At 40.2% G+C, this 17,415-nt stretch overlaps 1 long non-coding RNA gene across 1 annotated transcript; it reads left to right on the forward strand.

Annotated features, from left to right (window-relative positions):
- Positions 1-960: 960 nt before the first annotated feature.
- Positions 961-15,803, forward strand: LOC119734523. The gene is made up of 3 exons (XR_005272083.1): positions 961-1,826; positions 14,935-15,152; positions 15,756-15,803. It is a non-coding gene; the product is annotated as an uncharacterized LOC119734523 (long non-coding RNA).
- Positions 15,804-17,415: the final 1,612 nt, after the last annotated feature.

The following is a 17,415-nucleotide window of genomic DNA, read 5'->3' on the forward strand; positions in this document are numbered from 1 at the left end:
GACTAAAGAGATTTTAAATCATATTTCCGCGCTCATTTTCTGTGCCATTCCAATATCACTGCGGAACCATCAACACAAAATAATTTTTTGATTTAATAAAGATTTGACATTTACTGACCTACGATCTCGTACCAGTGTAATACGTTTTTTTTTCTGTGCTAAGTGATCCGCTCAGCGCTGCAAGCGAGGATCGTCACGCGCTATTGGCTGCTATATTGTGGGCGAAGTGGACCCAATAGCCATGGATGGTGGCGATATTACCGGAATGTAGTCCTATTAAAATGTCCATCTGTGGAAATCAAAAACGTCCCCTCCTTGAACAAAAGGTGTCGCAGACAACAGCACTAACAAAGTTGAAAATGATGTCAGCCTTCAAGTCGATCAGTAATACTGTCGGTTGTCTGTGACTGCTTGAAGATTATCTGTGACTGTTTCTGATGTCAGAAACTGCTTATACCGGTTGCTTGTGACTATCTGACTACTCGACAATCTGCAACTGCTGTCAAATTGTGCTTGACTGCCGATTGTATGTGACTACATATGGCATTCCAGCTGTATTTGGGAACCTGTACACAGTGCTGAGTTCCAATTTCCTCTTCTGGACCGCATATAATATGGGCCAGTCTATTTATCACAACGTTCCCATATTTTTTAAAACAAAATCAACTAACTACCAAAAAAGGGCTTAGTGGTGGCACTTACGTTCTAACTTCTCAGTTACTACACAGCTGTCATTCTGTAAAATGGCCATGAACTTCTTAACCAATATATGCTAATCATGCAAACTCATTTGCATGTGCACATGGCGGGGACCACTTTATGGACAGGTGGTAAAACGCCCACAGCGCCGCTAAGACAATTTGAATTGGTGCTGTGGATGGTAGGCGCCGTGTAATTGGATGAGCTCTCCGTCTGTGTGAGTGTAGGCGCGGGATGGTAAGGCCCCAGGACTGGCTCTAGTAGGAAAACAGGTGTTTAGACCTGTCACGTCACACTGTGACGTCACGGCTACTTGAGGGCGCTCCAAGTCAGTTTAATATGCAAAGGAATTACGGTGCTGCTAGACCTCCAGGAATCGCATATCGCTAATGTAAGAGAAACAGTAATTTTCATAAGTAAGCCCCCGCTTTGTGAATTACAGTGATCATACTGATATGATCGTGGTTCAAAACCCACTAATGCATTTTACACAAATTATCAAGTTTATTCAACATTTGTATGTATACGAGTTTGACAAGTCCTAATTTGTGATACTAAAACAAAACGTAACATCTATCCTCGTCATTTGCTCCAAGCTGCTGGAGACATCCATCTCCAAATATCAGGTCAAGTGAAATAACATAACAGGAACAGACAGCCGCTTGTTAACGAAATTGTGCACGTGAGCAGCAAGGATTCACCGTGGAATATCGACATCTCGCCGGCTAACATAACTCCGACGGCCGTGCTCTTCAGCTGAGTGAGTTCACGAGGGTATCGGAACGACTATCGTCTGTACTCGCGCCGCGTACAGCAAGCAGCGGCAGGAGGAGCAACCCTCGAGGGTAGAAGATCCGACCAGACACCGGTACTGTTCGATTTAACTCACACGCACACCTCCTTCATTAAGAAATAAGGAAGATCGTGCACGCCTCGCATGTGTGTGGTAAGAGTTTCGGAGCCACTCCCGGAGGACCTATATCAGCTATTCTCTGGAGGAATATTAGCGCGGACTGACCGAAGGATTATAGTCCAGTTCTCATGTCCAATCATCCGTTGGTAATAATCTGGACAGGATCTGAAGGGATTATTACAGTCAGCTGGGAATTATTGCTCTTGTGAAACGGGTAAGTCGAATGTTTGTATAATTTAAGTGTGGTGATTATTTGGCTTTTGGAGTGTAGAAAAACAACAAGGCTGAGGCGGCTCCCGGCGGTTAAACCTAGAGGTAGACCTCCATGGTTAAACGTCCGTCCGTACTTTTGGTAATTTGTTTGAAGTTGTTCTAAAGGGTCACATAAGATGGTGTTAGGAGCGAGCGCGGTTCTCTGAAAAAGGATATGCCTTAAACGATTTTAAATAATAAGCGTTATGGGCAAACTTTTTGGGGGTAAAATTACCGGTAAATATTGTTCGCTAAAAACGGCACTTTAGAATTTGGAGGCTAGATTTAATAGGATTCTCTCTTCTAGAGTACAATATTCGAAGTTTGAAATAAAATCTCGTTCCGTCAGTTACACGATGCATTCAGTACTCGGCATTCGCATTGCTGCATTAAGTTTCATCTATGTGAAACAAAAACATCATCATCCAAGCAAGTTCTTGAGGAGAAATTTCGCACACGTATAGTAACCAAAATGTATTGGTTTCGACTTCCCCCCAAATTGTATACTACGTGTTTTGATTAAAGTGCAAGAAGGGTATGTGAGGTATTTCATGTGTGGGACGAAGCAGGGTGCCCAGCAGGTTAGGGGTATGGTGCTGCGCGAGTGTACATAGCGGTCGTTACACTCCATCTGATAGCTGATGAACTACGTATTGGAATGCTGCAGGAAAGTTAGGTATACAACCTCCTGTTGGAAATATCTGAACGGTGCTTGACACTCCGACGAAAACTTGTTGGAAGAAAGTAAATCAAAATTTCAGGCGCCTGAATGTGGCCGTGAAATATTTTCTAGACTCTGCTATTTTTTTTCCCGAGTGCATGGTGAAAGGAGAAACGTTGATCGCGATAATGCGCTGGCCGGCCCTCCCATTGTGATTTTTCCCGCATTTATACAACGCTTTCTGACGACTGAAATAAAAGCTGGCACGGGGATGTTTTTTTGGCAAACGAAAAAGTCTTTTGCACACCCGCAGTTACCTTAAAGGTCATACACCTGAACTTGAAATTGGAAAATATGCAGTAGGGCGGAGGAGGGTATCAAACGGCTGTTGATAAATTTCATAACGATCCCGCGTGTAGATAACATTTGGTAAAAATATAAAATTATGAAAAAATATGATATTTGAGGTAGGCCTATAAGGAAATTTCAAAATGTTTGTTATACACGCTCTCTAAGTTCCAAAGAATAAAACATTCACTCCATCCAACTAAAGCTGGGGACTGGACGACTTCACTTGAAATCCATTCAAAACGATCCAGTTTTCACTCGAGTTTCAATTGAAGACATTCTTGTCAAAAGTGTTTCAATCTAGAATGAGAGTAATTTTAACTCTTACAGTCGTCAAGTCTTTAATTTCACTCCTATGAATTGAGAGAAGTTCTTTAATCCACCCCAGACAAATGTGGTGTTTTCTTATGTTATTCTTGTTTTTAGATGGTTGGATGTATAACATTTTCAACGTATTCACTTATTTTGTTTGAACATGACCGGGGGATACGCCCGGCAGGTTTTGCCCTGACCAAGTACCAGCATCTGTGTGCGTCAGAATGTTATTTTTTTGGGGGACGAGGACACTCGAGGACGAATACACGAGGTTTGAAACGAGCTTGACAGAGACCTGGTTTACACCCGACTGCGCATACGGGTTTCGACACTTCATCAGCCAGCTATTTTCTGATTTAAGCTTTAAAAAAAAGGACAGAAATGTTTTACTTCTATACCGAAAAGACGAAAATGCAGCTGTCTCTGGAAAGTGTATGAGAGCTGTGTGGACCCCAAAACGCAGTTTTAAATTGACAATCATCTTAGATGACATAATTATTATCATGAATATTTTCTTTCCATCAATTCGAGGTATATCTGACACAAATTCAAAAAATGCGACCATCATTCTTTACACACTAGGCCCTATTCGTGACTCGTTTTAATCTTGTACACAGTGTAACTTACAGAAATAGCCCAAATCATACACGCCAGTACTCACTTTATTGCTCACTTTATGATAGGCTAATACCACCCTTCAGTGATCCTTGTAAAAAAAAAAATGTTAACAAACGCAAATGCGACATGCTGATATGAGCAAATAGGCAACTTTTCAAAGCTTTTCTCTCCAGGTCTCAGAATCAAACCAGCTTTTTAAAACTGTCTACCGGTGTAAAGAAATAAAACCATAGCGCGACTACTTCAGACCCCTCTCTCGGTGAATAATGAGCCACATAAACCGAGTCCTTTCTAATCCAGTGCATGACAAGCAAAAATATGCTGGGTGATTTTCAAATTAAAGGTGATGTGTGAGCGAGATATCAAGCAGACTCTTTGTCATTATGTTGGCATCAATGACGTATTTAATGTGTCATTTATAATGAAGTCAGAATAATTAGCGATTATAATATGCAACATTATCGCGCTTTTCATATAAACTTTTACAGTGAATCACAAATTAATACAAATAAGTGTGTCAGGATATCGAAAGACATGACCATTCCGATAATACCAACTATGAAACTAGTCTCCATAAATCATGCCAGATCCACTGTCGTGAAGTACGACAGTTGCGTCATATCTCTCGCTATGACGGTTTAACGTTTCCTGTTAACATAGTTTCTCCGTCGGCGCGCCATATGATACCAGCCCGCTGGTGTCATCATCATGATAACCCGGCGTTGGACGGATAAAAGCTTAAGACTTCCCCATCTGGTAAACAAGAGATTTTAATTATGAATTGCCTGGGTAGTCATCCAACAATGGATGATTGATTGGTGGAGGTCGGACCATGATGATACCGGGAGAATTACCCCATCCTGAATGCACCAGGACCGGATGCTCAAGGAGGGGAGGGGAATATGATGGCAAATTAATAAGAATGTAGCCACTGTGTGTGCCAGACTTTAATGCCATAACACGCCATGTGTGACCACCTGAGTGAGACCATATGGGGAACTTTAAAGGTATGATCTGTCAAACAAAAATACTTAAAAGAGACTTTTATGTTCACTTCTGTAACCTCGACAGGATGGTTCGGTCGTGTGGGTTTTTGTCATACAAAAATGTTTTGGAATCATTCACGGAGTTCATGATTTTTCTTGCATGTATTCTAGGGTATTCCACTGATAACCCTTTTTTTAATTGACACACAATTTTCAAAGTTCTTCGTTAAACTAGCAAAGGCTAAGACCAAATGCACTGCCTTTGCTGGAATTTTTTTTACCATGAACTTGTCAGAAACATTGCAAGTGGTGTTTCCCTAAGCTCTCCATGAAACCGGCAAAGGCAACCTACCAGTAATATTAATAATAATACTGATAATAACATGTTTTTATATAGCGCTTTTTAACTTAGATCAAAGCGCTTTACATTATTGTTACCCCTGATCATTGGGCCAATTAAACATTCAAATATCATCTCAGCTCCCTGCAGGGGAGTATACAGCTCGATGTAGCCTGTTAGGCGCATGGAAGCTAATTCAATCACAATAGAGAGAAGCAATGAGTGACAAAGTGCCTTGCCCAAGGGCACACGCACCATGACCCCGGGCTGGACTCGAACCCACAACCTGCAGCTTTACCCACAGACCACGACTGAATCCAGTTCCCTTAACTACGTCGATTTCATCCAAATTCGCACCAAGTAATGACACCTATTAAAATAGAATCAGGCGTCGGAGGACACAAAAGCCTACCGTCACTTATCATCATGCATGGGGCTTAGGAAAAATAGCTCCTAAGCTGTACTTAACAGTAGCACTGTGGCTGTTTCTTAAACATGAATTCCAGCCAAAATATGCCTGGAGGTTTTTATATTCCAATTAGTGATACTTGACTGCAAATTCCTGACGCGCAAAGCAGACAAGCTCTTCCGGTTTTCTTCTGAGCCATATGTCTTCTTTTCTTAGAAATGTAATTTGTCTTGCTTCTGGCATTGTGTTGTTTTAAAATCAGTTAGGAGGAGCGGTGCACGGAATTCATCCTTGCCTCCAAACATCTTCCCGTGAAATCTCACGAGAGTTAAAATAATAATCCGTGGACGTTAAGCTCTGAGATTACATCCTAAGAAAAGTTCATTGTGTTATTCATTACTGGTCCTTGTGGTTAGGTATAACGAGCCCGTAATCGATTTATCTTCAACCATACAATATAAGAAACAAGTGCATTAGTAGTGCACAATAAGCTCTAGCCGTCTTGCATGAAAGTCTTGCATGAAATCTATCAAAATGATCCCTGCCAGAGCTTAAAAATGCGACGCCCAAAAATGCGACGCCGATGGCACATATGGAACACCATACTTTACATTTACACCTAGATTTACAGCGATTTGTGATAAATACCACGTGACTATAATATTAATACACATATTTTGACTCCATTTACAAACTTTCATAAACAGCTTTCCGAATTGTTGCAAACAATTTTTGTTTAGTATTTAATTTAATTTAATTAATTTTGTTTGCTTTTTACTTTAATTAATATTTGGTAGTTATATTTTATGGTAAACTTAGGGGGCTTATTTTGGTCAATTATCCGGGGACGGACAGATGGACCGACCGGCCACCAAGTAACATGTAAAAGCTCCTGCCGGAGCTTAAAAAGGCAGCACTTTTTTGCTTTAATTATAGGCGCAGAACATAGTTGTTCTTGTCACATGTTTAACCATTAGCTTAATGATATCGATGTTGATACATTACTCTCACTAAAATGACAACAATGCATCATCCTATTATAATCACTCGTACGTTCGTTGCTTGCTGCGCCTGCTTTGTTATGGATCCTGTTGCGCTATAATTTGGCTATCAAGGTTGCCAAATCCATCATAAAAGTATTTTCCACCTTTTATTAGGGCCATACTAAGGATCGTGTTGGTATACCGGTTGGCAATATGGTAGTTTAGTGTCGGTTAGAAATAACTCGCAGACGGTAAGACGGCTGTGTTTGCCGTATCGTTTCTGATTAACCTTCCTGGTCCCGTACGGTTTGTAATAGATGAAGCTGACGATGTCTACCGTGCATGGCTCAGTATTTATGATCTTCGTAGTAATTCAGTCTCCTTTGGTAAATATTGCCAATTACAAGTGACATATGTGAAGTCAGAAATTCAAGTCAATCAACATTTATTTCCATAATCCCACAACTTATATAAAACAGTGTAACAAGGGAAAGTATAAATTATGGTATTAAGATTAGATAAAGATAAGAAAGACAGAGTAATAAAACGACAGGCAATTATGGAGGCATCGAGAGATAGATTGACAAAAGAGATAATGCCATAGATGAATAAATCATGCAACTAGTAAAACAAAAATCGTTCATTTCTCGTTATGATTTGACATGATTTTTTTGGTCTTAGTTTTTCCAAGCGTCCGTGGTGCCATTGCGAATCGACTACAAGCCTGTGAACCCATTCCCACATCTTCCACGCCAAATTCTAATGCATCTTTAATTTCTGCCCATGCTAACATTCAACATGACGCTTTTGTGGGTGCCCTGGTAATCTTCAAAACTTTTACAAATTCGAGCTAAATCCACAGAGTCGTGTGTACTTTTTACCAATTTTGTACTGTACATGTAAACCCAAATTTTGGGACCATTGTTTAGTGAAGTTCTATATGTAGCACTTTCAAAATCTATGATATGAAAGCCCTATTCATGAGTTTTCTTTTAGTATAAGAATCATTCAGAAGAAACATATCCTACATTTTGAAAGTGCTACATGAAGAAATTCAATAAAACAATGGTCCCGACATTTGGGTTTCGGTTTTTGACTGACCCTGTAGTACACATTTCTTTCTGTTGCAATGTCTGTAGCAGTTAAAAGGTTTTAAGCAATGGTTTGTGATAACTGCATGTAAAGCTGATTTCTTGAATATCAGAATCCATTTGGATAAATACTAATTTCGACCGGCAAAATTAATGTCTAGCGATGGAAGCTGTTGCTAGCGCAATTATATCGACAAATTTTATCATTTGACTCACAGAGCAGACGCCGAAGCACTAAAGTATGGTACTGTGACCGAATCGTGTTCTGTCATCCTACATGTCACTGTGTCTACTCTAATGACTTAATACAGATCGGTCATATTTGTTCAGTTTAACGCAGTTTTTTCCTTCCAAACAAGGAGCATTTCCTAAGATCGTGAGTTCACCAGAAATCGATGGTAAGACGTGCGCAATTCCAAAGGGGCAACTCCAGATGGGAGTCATGCACTTGTATGAGTGAATTAACATGAAAAAGGAGCAAAATCGGTCTGTTTCAATAGAAAACACGTTCGGTTGATTTGCCGTCGGTTTCAATTAATCAATCTCACTTAGTACTTGCGATCGGGCATGCATGGTAAATACTGCGGACTAAAAAGTTGGGTTTGAGGAAGTGAGCGCTTAATTTCTGTAATTGGATAGGGAGATCCTGGCTGCTCCGGAAATACTGGACAGTAGACCAAAAATCAAACAGACTAATTAGTGTGACTGCATTAACCTGTTTGGAGTTACCAATAATTATTCCCAAGATACAACGAACAGTAGCAGAGGAGTTCCAGAGGGTTGACTTCAAAAACAAGCTAATTCTGTTACAAGACACAAAAATATGGTGTTTTTAAACTCGTTTTAAATGAACTCTCGGTTAATGCTGATGGTTCATGTTGGGAAGGGGGGGGGGGGGGGGGTTGCATACCTATGTTCCCCAATACATATGTTCCCCAACCCTAACCCTAACCCTAACCCTAACCCTAAGGATTTTGGGGAACATCGGTATTGGGGAACATGGGTATTGGGAAACATCGGGTAGACAAGCACAACTCAGTGAATTAACATGAACATTTGACTTAGGTAGCTCTTCGTGGAAAACCATCTCATGGACGTGAATTCCATTCCTGACCACACTTGCATTTTTTTCTAGGTTTGTTCGACATTTAATGTGCTCAGAAACTCCCCATCGATCCGTAGACGTCTATACATTCAGTTTATCATACCACCTCACGAAATCCTTGGGGCGGGTGCTGCGGCAGTGCTCGGGCAGGGTTCATGAGGGTGTAGATGCGACCGTTTACTTATCGATTGAGAGGTGTCTACATTCGGCTTATTAGTCCATCAGGTGCTAGCTTTTGGGCTTTTAAGATAATTGAAGCAGTGATGACGTGAGATACTGCACATACCTGTTCCCGAAGAAATTTGTCGTTGTAGCGCAGCAATTATCTCCAAGAAAAACAACTGTATTAGGTTCAGAATGTAGAAATGTGTCGTTCTCGTGACGACCGTGCCTTCATTCGAAAATCTAAAAAGAATACGAGATGAAATGAACAATGAATTTGTTGTTATCGGAGTCTACGAAATCAGTCTGTTTGTTTCAAGCAACTGCCAAGGCACAAAAAAAAAAAAAAAAAAAAAACGTTTCCTCTTTATACAAAGTTCAATGTTCAGGATTATACATTATGTGTGCAGTAACATAATACATTAACTGGTATCCGATCAAACTTGTATACCTAAACTGATATACCTAAGCTGGTAGCCGGTAACTGGAAAACAGTACCATATATGAGTCATGGTTCAATAACGATAACCCCAACAGGCCCAAATCCTGCAATTTCCATATGATTTTTTTGACACACCCGAGGAATTAAGGGTTATAAATTCCTGCACACAACTCCTTTAAGATTTTTTCCCGTCTGTGATGTAATTAAAACGTGAGAGCTGTATGCACAAAGTCCCTCCGCCGGCGAGAAAACGGATACTCGATATTGCCGTTGGATTTCATCAATGCGATACAGTGGCGGGCCATTGGAGTGAATGTTTATGGTAATCAGTGCACAAAGAGGGTACTAAAAACCTGGATGGAACCCTGCACTCGACGTGGTGTTTGGAGCCTTTCCCCCGAGAGCAACTTTTGGCGCGAAACGGCATGCTCTTTCTCAGGGAATTAGATTTATCATCGCCCGCCACCACTGGCACTTAACGATAGTCGGGGACTTGATGCAGTCTTTATTGTGTGTACACAGTTGAGGTAAATCGAAGCTGATTTGGACAGATTGGCCCTGTCTAATTTAATATTTTATTGACAAAATGGGGTCCTATAAAGAATTGCTTTCTTTGAGAAAAAGTCGGTTTACTATGCTCGATTTGAGAGTAACCTTTCGCTTCAATTTTGAATTAAGGCCATAAGGTTATTTATTTGTTTGTTGGTTGTTTGCCAAGCTGTTGGGGTGTATGTTTATTTGTTTCTGGTGGGTGACAAGCTGAGAAGAAGATTTCAGAATTTTGATTGAATTTAAATTCTATGCCAAAGTCTCCCCGCTCGTTATTAAACATATGGCTTCTCAATTTATTGTTTGATTGTCTTCTTCAGTTTCATTTATGTAAATCAAAATGGTAAAGTGGCGGCAGTGAGTTCCTTTCTTCGTTATCCCCGCTTCGCTGATTTTGTAATGATAGTGAGGGCGGTGCATTTTAATGCAATTAAAATGACACTCGTCCTTGACAACCATACGCACATTTTGACTGAATATCCATATCTTCTATGGATGACGTGACCACTGAATGCAAGTTATTACCACCGTGTCGGGTTGAGAGAATACATGTACAAGGTTGAGAATAATTAGTGTAGCATTACTTATTTTAAACCCATACCAAATACCGGCAGTACTCTTGACGCCCGCATGCATGAGCAGTTCCAAACGATTATTGGACCAGTATCTTTCGTTCAGCACATTCAGCACCATTTCGCCAACGATGGTCGGCCGACCATCGTTGGAAATTGATCCAAAAATTGCACCTTTCCTGAAAATGTTAGTACACCATTTGCCATGATTTTACAGGATGCTTAAAGGGAATATACAACATTTGCAAACATCGAAAAATAAAACTACCAAGCTTTTATGAAATACCTTAATAGGATGTTGGTAAATGACAGTCTAAAGCATCCTGTACAATTATGGCACCTGGTGTGAAGTCATTTTCAAGAAAATGGTATTTTTGTACAAATTTCCAGCGGTGGTCGGCCGACCACCGTTGGAAAAACCTAACTATTTTTCAACTACTGCTCCAAATTTACCATTAATTCAGTCCAAATTTTGTTTGCTATTGGTTACATGTTCATGAACAGGTGCAGGCCAACTAGACTGGTACCCTTACCGTACAATTTTCCGGCATCTGTAAATTGATCCATTTTATATTTAGTGGAGTCAGGGAACCAGACTACTTGAACAGTTTTGTTTTTCTTGGTTTTTCCAGCATTTTCGAACACAAAACTTCAAACGCTGTCAGTGTAACAATATTTGATCTATTATACTTACCCCTCAAATAGTTCATTTCTGAAAATGACAGCAAAAGGCAATGATGTATATTCCCTTTAAGACTGTCATTCACAAACAGTCCAGTAAGGTATTTCATAATAAATTGGTAGTTTTTTTTTAAAGTTTTTAAATGTTGTACATTGCCTTAAAGTGGGGTTTTTTTTTGGGGGGGGGGCTGATTCATAAAATAATAAAACTACCAATAGACTTCTCTCATCCAAATGTTTTTATCGTATTGTTTTTTGACGATTATGTTTCCCCTGTTATTTGGAGCAAATAATTCATTCATGCTATCTTGGTACGGTCAGAATATGCAGGGAGGGAGGGCAAAATAATCACTTGAATATGCATGATTTCACTTTTCGCTCTTTGGGATTGCTGTAGAAATTCGGTTGTGTTCAATTTTTTTTAGAGAGATAAAAAGGAATCTGTGTCAATTGGATTATTTTCATCTACTGGTATCGAGAGTAAACGACCGAGTTTCAATTTGTCGCCGTATCTTTCAATGAAACAGTCCTGTTGGGTATCGAAATATTCTGAGTTTTGTTCTTAATTGAAGTAATTGAATTCAATTGGCGTGTTAAAACGTGTAACAGTCGACTATCCACAGAAAGAATAATTAAGCTCAATTGACTTTCATGTACTCAATTTGTATTCAATACCTGGTCCTTATCCAAATGATTAATTCACGCCAGATGTTTTTAGCCCGACTAGGACGAAAATTCCGGAGGCTTAAACTGAACGCCTGCGCAGTTGAAAGTGTCGATCGAGAGAAATAATTTATTCACCTATCGAGAGAGTTGGACATATTGACAGAAACTTATGATGTATGTGTCCTCCATGTTTAGTATGACGTGAGCGTCCTACACATTTTTTGTGTGTTGCGTCGAGGGCGCAGTTAGTGAGCGTTAATGACGGCTATTTTTGGTTATCGTGTAAACATTCCCAAAGTATTGATGCACTTTTTCCTTTTGAATTTAAGTTTGCTTTAAATTAACTTCATTTTATAGTTTGATATGTATGCAGCGCCCCAGTGGAAACCAGTTTTCACTGTTTGGGTATACAATGGGTAAAGAAATGTAATAAATTAAATAACTGAACATTTTTTAATCGTAACTTTTACATATAAGATGTGTTGCTAGTTCAAATGTGGGCCGCTTCGTAGTTGGATGATCACGATGGAATAGTTTGTTTCAATAGCTATTTTCAGTGGTGTTTGTATTATTAATAGTCAATTTACCCGCCCATTCGGATGCACCATTACCCCCGCCCAGCACTGTCTCCACTACATGAAGGAATGCAAGGAGACCTGGGGGTAGTGTTCGAGCAGGGATAATTCATCATTCATTCTGCCGGGGGGGGGGGGGGCTCCCAACAAATGTCTTTTGCCATCACTATTCTCACTCCTGTAATCGATTGCAACATCCCGCGTCTCACAGAAACAAAGGCTTAATGAGCAGCTAGTGGAAACACCAGCGGGTCTATATTTGACAGCAATAATTGATTAGCCGCCCCAGCAGGTCAATGATGAGGCTTTATTAGTGGAAATGCTGCGAGGATTCGGGGATTAGTTAGTCGATAGGACACGTTGAGCGGGAATGCTTACGTAAAACACAACCTTGACATTGTCGGGAAGTAAGTATCCTCGGCGGAAAAAAATGTGGTTCTTCTGACTTTAAATTCTGAGAGCAACTTTAGTGCTTCACGTTATGCAGGGATCCGATTTTTCGCAATTATAATCATTTCATGAGATGCCCAAGTTGGTAATTCTACACAGGAAAAAAATAAAATAAATCAACATACATAATGTAAAAGCTATATCACGTTGACTCGATCATGACTCATTCAAATGTGATTTTATCGCTTTATGTTAGCTATTTTCTAAAGCCTCCTCCTTTCTAAGAACATTATGCAACATGCATTCACTCATTTTGCTCATTAATTTCCACAGGGATTTCCAAAATGCAGTACAAAATGGCCTCAGAACCCAAGACATCACCCGATGGTAAATATCTGTAACAAGGGCCATGGGACCTTGATCTATAGCCAGCACTTCCAGCCATTTTCATGGGGGAAATATCGGCGTTGCCCCCGGTCCGACCTCCTGGGAACATTAATACAGAACCCATGTGTGCTCAGGGCTTTTAGCTTTATTTTAATTAAATCGCCGGCGTCTTTAGTTGTGGCTCCGATGTCTTGAGATAATGCATCGGTATCGAGGCTCCTGAGAGGGGAAAATCGGTAGTTTGGGGCCAAGGATATTGCAACTGTACTTGAAGCGTTTTGTTTTTTTGGTGCGTGTGTTTTCTGCGGCAAGGGAATCGATAGTGCTGTACGTGAGATGAGTTCTCTGAAACGCAGAAACGGATAATCGTAATCGAGAGTGGGTGGGTCTGACGGGGGTAAGAAATCAGGAATAAAAAAACAAACACAAGTGCATGCAATCAATGAAGGGCGGAACGGCACGAGTTATAGCAAATAAGCTGCCATCACCACGGACGGTGCATTATGGTTGAAAAGGCTCCTGCACTTCCAATCCGTATGGGTCTTCAAGATAATTACATTAGAAATGGTGCTGGTATATGCGACGTATATGCGACTAAGTGGTTATATCACTATTCTATGTGGTTATTTCACCTGACCAGCCTCTATACATCATAAGATTCTGATGTGGAATGCACATTACCAACCGTTTGCCGGAGTAAATAACCAGCAGACTTATTTATTTATTTATTTATTTTATTATTATTATTATTATTATTATTAAACATTTCTGGTAATGAAACCAAGAATTCCTCAAAAGCGCCACAGGCACTGTAGCTCGCAAGCCTAAAGAAACCTGCGGAGAGAAGACAATGAGAAGAAATTACAATTTTAGAGGTGGGAGGAAAAACCCAGAAGAATATTCCGAGGAAAACCCACGGAATCAGGTATAGGGGCTGAAAACCCAATCCACATGTTGACCTAGGTGGGATTCGAACCCGGGTCACAGCGGTGGAAGGCGAGGAAGGTACCGCTACGCCAACCTGATTCCCCAATGGTGAGAATGGTGATTCAAAAAGCAAAGTTTTTTTTTTTTTACCCGAGCCGCATACGCAACCCCTATACCCACCATTTCTAATATTAATTCAACAGTGAACAACTACGGCGCCACTTCTACGCCCCGCCTATTACTTATAAAGAGCAATTATCTCTGCTTCCACAGGTATCCACAATTAATTTACAAAATTCCTAGAAACCTTCAGGTTCACGTACGAGACAAGGGGGCCACATTCAGATAATCATTTCTGTTGCTTATACGAAAATATTTCCTGAAGTATTGTAGTATTGTTATACTACAATATTGCATGCATGTTACAATTTACAATTCGACTCATTTTATATGCATGCAAAATGATGTAAATTAATTCAACCCATAAGGAGCCATATTAATCAACATGCAGGAAAATATTAAAATTCCTCGCCGGCAATTTACAGTTGATCTACTACAAAGTGCGGGTACGGCTGTTTGTTCAAACGCCGAAGACATGCTGTATTCTTTTTCTGGCTGCACAATGAAATAACATCAATTTTAAGCGTAAGACCTGCTCTGTGTATGTAGCTTGACTGCTCGACATTACTGTCAAGATATGCTACATCCCTCCATGGTTTGAAAGACAACATCTCACGACTAGCCGTCATCACACGGCAGCGCGAACTCGTTGCAGTGAAGTGCAACCGCTGAACTCGATTTTATTTCTCTAAACACAAACACATCCAGCAGCAAACTGTCTGCTTTTCCTCCATACCCAACAGGTTGCCGCATCGTTGTGATTGGGTGCTGGGACCTCTACTAGAGGATGCGCTGCTCTTGGGACTTAATGTGACAGCGAATTCAAACTAAGCCCACCGTTGCAATTGTGTCGTTGGAAAGATTTACGCGGGAAATTATCTGAACTGGAAGGATGTCCAAGTCACAGAAACGAAGGGCTACGGTCCGTCGACCGGGGCATGGGCACCAGGGATCAAGGAAGGTACGTTAACACGTCTTTCTGACTTATTTTGTTTTTCTTTTCCAAGCTATAAACCGTAAGTCTACAGCAGTCCCTAAACGTACATCTCGTTGTTTAGGGACTGCTGTAAACTTTGTAGCTTTGCAAAAAAAACCCTGATATTTGCTGTATTTGAAAGTTTCTTGTTTAATTTCATGAAACCAACTCAATAATTGATGCATGATAGACAGCGATATATCCTCAAAACTCAAAGACGACATGACTTCGGTGAACAAAACCTGATTTTAGTTGAAATATTTGTACGTACAATCCTTTTTTAATTCAGTCTTGCTAAGGAGGGTTCCAGCAGTAAAGTAATAACATATAGTCACGATGAATTCAAGTAGACATGCCAGGTTTTTTTTCTTTTCAATTTATGGATTTGTACATATACTCTTAGTGTAATGATCTATACGAGAAAGATTCTGATTAGTCGAGTACCTTCCTCTTATACAGAATTCCAGGTGCAATTTGTTTTTCAGTGGAAGCAAAAACCGATGTTCTTATTGTGCTAAGCTTCTTCTTTTTTCAATTTGTGAAACCCTTGTTGAATAATATGACCTCTTCCGTTCTTGCCTGCAACAGAACCATTCCAGCACACATGATTCCCATGGTCAGGATAAGAAACAGGTAACACTATCATTTTAGCAATACTTGAACTAGTGATAGCAATAAAACGTCACTTATATAGTTTTTGTTTTGTGCAGAGGAATAATTTTCACGTGGCCTTCTCATTCATCTTGTTTCTTTCTTGGAGTGGATTCTCTTCGTATAGTGATTCTTTCATCTCTAACTTGTCTGAGTGAAAAATAATAAGCACCTTGGTGACGGGCTGGGAAATTACGGTTTATGTTTTTGTGCTACTAACAAAATTGATGGTGACTGCGATTCATAAGTGTTCTTATCGGTCACATTGCTTTCTGTATGATACTAACAAAAATGGCGTGACTCTGATCTTGCAGGCCCATGCATAGACGCATCGGGTCACGTGATTAATGTACACTCAAAGAGGCCCCTTTTAATGGCGAAAGCGTTATTCCAGCTATTATGAACAATAGCTAGCACAATGCTTTCGCCATTGAAGGGGGCCTCCGTGATAGAAGTGAAAGCGTGCCCGGCTTGGCCTATATACGTTGGCTGTCACTCTTTATCGATTCAAAAATAAATTGACCATTACAAATTGAAAATCTAAATGTCAAGTTGTTCTCTTACAAAAGACGCACAACATTGTGCGGGTCTTCTTAGCAGACTGAAAGTTACCAGAACGTGCTGCTCTGACAAATACCAACGCTAGCCATTTGGGTTAATTCCCTTTGTCGTTTTCTTTGTTTTACTTTGGTCTTAGTTCCGCTACACTGGCGCTATCTCCAGTGGTATGCATTATAAATTCACCTGTTACAACCAGTTATCAGTAAAAAGATAGGCTGAGTGTAACCATGCATATCAAATGAGTGGTCCAGGGGGACCCAAGAGAAACGCGGCCCGTGACGGAGCATGATCCAAACCCTGACAAGAATTAACAATTCAGAGGTACACATAGCAGTGGGTTCAATTAGTAATTAAATTCAAGCTACACTTTGTTTGACATGACGGGGCTATGACATTGATCAGTTCTCTATCCAAGGAACCGTGAAATGTTGACCTGACATGTTGCCTTGACAAAAATGCTCTCATGTTTCTGAATGTTGCCCTTATACATAACAGCAGTCAAAATCATACGGCTATGATGTCACTCAGGTCGCTGTCTGTCCATTTTTGATGTTTCGCTTATATAGACGAGCTCACATTAGATACAGCGAAATTCTACAGTGCGAATTATATTATGTATCTGAACCACAAAATAACAAGAATAACTAAAGGGGTCATCGAAATATGATTCCTGGCAATATTTCGAGGGCAATTGTGTCCCATATAGAAATGCCTCCCGAAAAAATAAGTCACCATTTATGATCACGAGATCGATGGACGTTACATCCGCGCAATTCATTCATCGAATATTTTTATTCAGCAGTCACAGTTAAGTGTTGCAGTGAAGCTTAATGTATTCTTTCTAATGTTCTTTTAATAACATTTCACTGATATAGAGTAGTTTCTAACCATGTCATGAGTGTAGTAATGTGCTGGGTTCAAAGCGTTCTGCTAACCAAGGTTATAGTCACGAAAAAAGACGGATATTCCTTGCCGTGTACCCACAAAATCCGCATCCTTTCTAAAATTGCGCAGTCGATACGGACGGATCCATATG

Source organism: Patiria miniata, unplaced genomic scaffold (assembly GCF_015706575.1).
Source record: "Patiria miniata isolate m_02_andy unplaced genomic scaffold, ASM1570657v1 HiC_scaffold_27, whole genome shotgun sequence".
NCBI lineage: Eukaryota > Metazoa > Echinodermata > Asteroidea > Valvatida > Asterinidae > Patiria > Patiria miniata.